The sequence below is a fragment of the Tamandua tetradactyla genome, chromosome X (genome assembly GCF_023851605.1).
Source record: "Tamandua tetradactyla isolate mTamTet1 chromosome X, mTamTet1.pri, whole genome shotgun sequence".
In the NCBI taxonomy this organism is placed as follows: domain Eukaryota; kingdom Metazoa; phylum Chordata; class Mammalia; order Pilosa; family Myrmecophagidae; genus Tamandua; species Tamandua tetradactyla.
In genome coordinates this window covers 79,867,885-79,872,072 of record NC_135353.1, presented here as the reverse complement: position 1 = coordinate 79,872,072, position 4,188 = coordinate 79,867,885, and the positions used below count along the sequence as shown (strand labels likewise).

Here is a 4,188-nt window from a genome sequence, read left to right as displayed (position 1 = left end):
ATAACTAATATCAAAAATTATGATCTGTTAAACAAAACCTAAGCTAGAGGTCTAGAATAAGCGGAACTGAATATCAAAGAACAGATACACAACAAAGTCATCCAGCAAGAAAATCCTAGGTAAAAAAAAAAGTGAAAACAATCTCCAGAATAAACTAATTGCAGAAATAAAATGCCTAGACACCAGCAAAAATAACAAATCTTACTAGAAAAATTGACAAAATGGCCCATTCAAAGGAGATCTGTATCTCAAAACTCAAATGAGATGCAGGAGTTGAACAAATAGATTCAGATTGTTCAAATAGACATGGAAAACCTCATCAAAAATCAAATCAATGAATTGAGGGAGGATACAAAGAAGGCAAGGGAGGAACAAAAAGAAGAAGTCAAAAGTCTGAAAAACCAAATCACAGAACTTATGGGAATGAAAGGTGTCCGCGACTTCTCGCTCAGCGTCAAGCCCCCGGCCGGCGAAGGGGACAGAGGAGAGAGAGACAGACGCAGACAAATCCGCGCTGGTGAGAAACACAGATCCAAGACACGTAGCAGTTGTGAGCACAGACCTTTACTGGAGTTAAGCTTGCATTCTCTGTTACAGGTTCCGCGCGGGACAGGATACCCCGCGGGGGAGCAACCTCTATGCGGCCGTCAGGTACGGCTCCCTGTGGGTCGTCTCCACCCACCCCGTCCGGGTAACCTCTTATATACTGTGCCCAAACCCAATAGGTTAGTGCCACGTATACAGAGGTGATTGGAAGATAGGGTTGGTGGGCGTGTGCGTCATTTGCGGAAACAGGATGCGGGCGCCATCTTGACTCACTCGATGGGCGGGGGGAACTCTAGAGCAGGCTGCAGCGCGACCACTAGGCCTGACCCGGGAGGCGGCTCTCCACATCTCCCCCTTTTTTATTATTTTTGGTCCGTAGACCCTTTCTTAGACCCAGTGTCTCCATTGATGAGTGAGCTCCCGTGAGCTTGATTAGCCCACTACTTGTTTTGGTGCTTTGGGGAGTCTGGACTAGGCTTGCTAGGCACCAACCAGAATGCCTCCTCATATAGAGACCGGAGAGCCCGTGAACTGGAAACCACGTGACTCTCCCTGCAGTGCTTCGCCTCGCAACTGGGCTAAGCGGGGCTCAGGAGAGCGGCAACCAGAGTCGAGAGTGTCACTAGATGTCTCTGTGCAATGGCCGGAGTCTAGTCTGGCCAGGACCGTGACTCTGCCTTAGAGATCATCCTTTAGACAAAAATTATGACTTCTGGTGCCACCTTTTACACCCGGGACACGGCCATGGGCTTTGCAGCAGATCCTGTTTTCGAGCACCCCGCCCTGAGTGGCCGGGATGGGTCATACGGTGAAATGGGGGACTGGGCAGCAGGGCGGTCGTTGTCAGGAGCACCAGGGGCGAGTGACATAGCCAACATGGTAGTGACACGTAATTGCTGCTGTGTCTGGAACAAGCGTTCTAACAAACATTTAACAGTGACTAAGCCCACTAATAGTCCCACTGCCACGAGAATCCAAGTAGTCAAATTGGGCCAAGAGAACCATGAGGTGACTCGGTTCCACAGACTTTGTACAGTCTCGCTCAGTTTGGAAAGGTCAAAGGCAACGGGGGTTATTAAAACTGGTCCCCCTTCTAAACAATCGAAGGGTGACCGGCGCTTTCGTTGCTATCTCGTCAGTCGCCGCCGTCATCAGCAGAGTTGGAGGCCTGATCTGATGGTTCAGGTTGAAGGCTTGTTGGTTTTTTAGGCAACAGCTCCGTGGCCTCCTCGGGCGATGTCACGGTTCTCACCAGTCTTTCCGGAACCCACACTGGTTGACGTCCTGGTTCCTAGAGAAAAACACAAACAGAGCCTCTGGCCCAGCTGAGCACTGGGTCAGGGCCTTGCCATTGTCCTGACAGGACATCCTCTTTCAGGACTGTAATAATGACTTGCAATTCAACCCATTGAGGTTTTTGTGGTTGAAAAAATACTGTTTTGGGAGTGTCCCCTTCCACACAATACGCCCCTGTACCGGAGCTGGAGCCGTCCGTGTACACGGTGGGGGCGCCCACTAGTGGCTTAGGCGAAGTTACTTTAGGAAAAATTACTGGGTGTCGAGTAACAAACTGCAAAAGGGGGGCTTTTGGGAATTGATTGTTAATGCTTCCTAGAAATGTACACCGGAGGATGGCCCATTGATCTATGCACCCAGTGAGTATCTCAAGTTGCTGGGAAGAGTAAGGTACTCTGAGGTTTTCAGGTTGCTGGCCGAAATGTTGTATGGCCCTTTTAATTGATTCTAAGGCCAGATCTGCAACAGCTGTAGGATAATGCTCTAGGACCTTTTTTGGGGAAACTCCAGGGTGAACCCAGAGTAATGGTTCTTGCTGCCATAGCACTGCCGTGGGCTGTAACTCTGTCGGCAGCACGCAGGCTTCAAAAGGCTCACTGGGGTTTATTCTTTTCAGAGTAGCGCTGCTGAGCGCCTGCTCCACTCGGGCGGGGGGCACGGCCGTAACTGCCCCTCCCCCGACCAGCCTGTAAGGGGTTCCGGGTCTCGCAAAGGAGGGCCACTGTAATTACTTGATTCGGCCACCAGAGGGAGCCCGTGGTGAGGGTTTTTGGCGAGATCACCAAAACCATTCACCGGAAACTGTTGCATCCCCGGGGGCGCAGCAGCAGACGCTGGCGGGGTGGAAGGTCGCGTGGGTGAGATAGGAGGCCCCTCCCAATCGATCAACGGAGGCGCGTCTGCACCCTCGGTCTCATTACTATCTGACTCCGAGTCAGAGTCGTCCGAACTAACGTCTGACTCTGGCGGCTTGCAAGTGGGCGGCTCACTTTCACAGGAGCCGTCCGCTAAAAGGGTCTTTAAGGGAGCTAACAAAGGTGAACTTCCTGACTGCCCCATGCTTGCAGTCGGCACTGTACTTTAATCAATCGGGGAGCTCTCCCGATTCACTGGGGCTACCTGAACGCCCACAGCCCTTAACTCTCACGTAATAAGAAGTACTCACCTTCTCGCGGTGATCAAGCGCGGGAAGTCCGCTGCGAACTCAAGAAGCACGTCCTCACCAGCTCGGGGAAAGGCAGCAGAAGGGTTCCCCGTACGGGCCACCACTTGTCCGCGGCCGTCTCGTTCAGCTTCTGATCCCCGGCCGGCGAAGGGAACAGGAGGGGAGAAAGAGACAGGCGCAGGCAAACCGACTCGAGTGACAAACACGGGTTCGAGGCACGCAGCGGTTGTGAGCACAGACCTTTACTGGAGTTAAGCTTGCATTCTCTGTTACAGGTTCCGCGCGGGACAGGATACCCCGCGGGGGAGCAACCTCTATGCGGCCGTCAGGTACGGCTCCCTGTGGGTCGTCTCCACCCACCCCGTCCGGGTAACCTCTTATATACTGTGCCCAAACCCAATAGGTTAGTGCCACGTATACAGAGGTGATTGGAAGATAGGGTTGGTGGGCGTGTGCGTCATTTGCGGAAACAGGATGCGGGTGCCATCTTGACTCACTCGATGGGCGGGGGGAACTCTAGAGCAGGCTGCAGCGCGACCACTAGGCCTGACCCGGGAGGCGGCTCTCCACAGAAAGGCACAGTAGAAGAGATTAAAGAAACAGTAGAAACATACAATGGTAGATTTTGAGAGGCAGAACATAGAATTAGTGAACTGGAGGACAGAACATCTGAAATCTGACAAGCAAAAGAAAATATATGGAAAAATATGAGCAGGGAATCAGGGAATTGAAGGACAATAAGAAGCACATAAATATACATGTTGTGGGTGCCCCAGAAGGAGAAAAAAAGGGAAAAGGAGAAAAAGTGATGGAGGAAATTATCACTGAAAATTTCCCAACTCTTATGAAAGACTTAAATTACAGATCCAAGAAGCGCAGCATATCCCAAACAGAATAGATCCAAATAGATGTACTCCAAGACACTTAGTAATCAGAATGTTAGATGCCAAAGAGAAAGAGAGAATCTTAAGAGCAGTAAGAGAAAAGCAATCCATCACATACAAGGGAAGCCCAAAAAGACTATGCATACCTTTCTCAGCAGAAACCATGGAGGCAAGAAGACAGTGGGTCTTTTTTGTATATTTTGATATATTTGTTACTAAAAGAGAAAAACTGCCAACTGAGAATTCTATATCCAGCAAAATTGTCATTCAAAAATGAAGGGGAAGTTAAAACACTTT

General features: G+C 50.4%; 1 long non-coding RNA gene across 1 annotated transcript; it reads left to right on the top strand.

Annotated features, from left to right (window-relative positions):
* Nucleotides 1–423: 423 nt before the first annotated feature.
* On the top strand, nt 424–3,458 carry LOC143671896 (uncharacterized). The gene is made up of 3 exons (XR_013169645.1): nt 424–517; nt 598–651; nt 3,283–3,458. It is a non-coding gene; the product is annotated as an uncharacterized LOC143671896 (long non-coding RNA).
* Nucleotides 3,459–4,188: the final 730 nt, after the last annotated feature.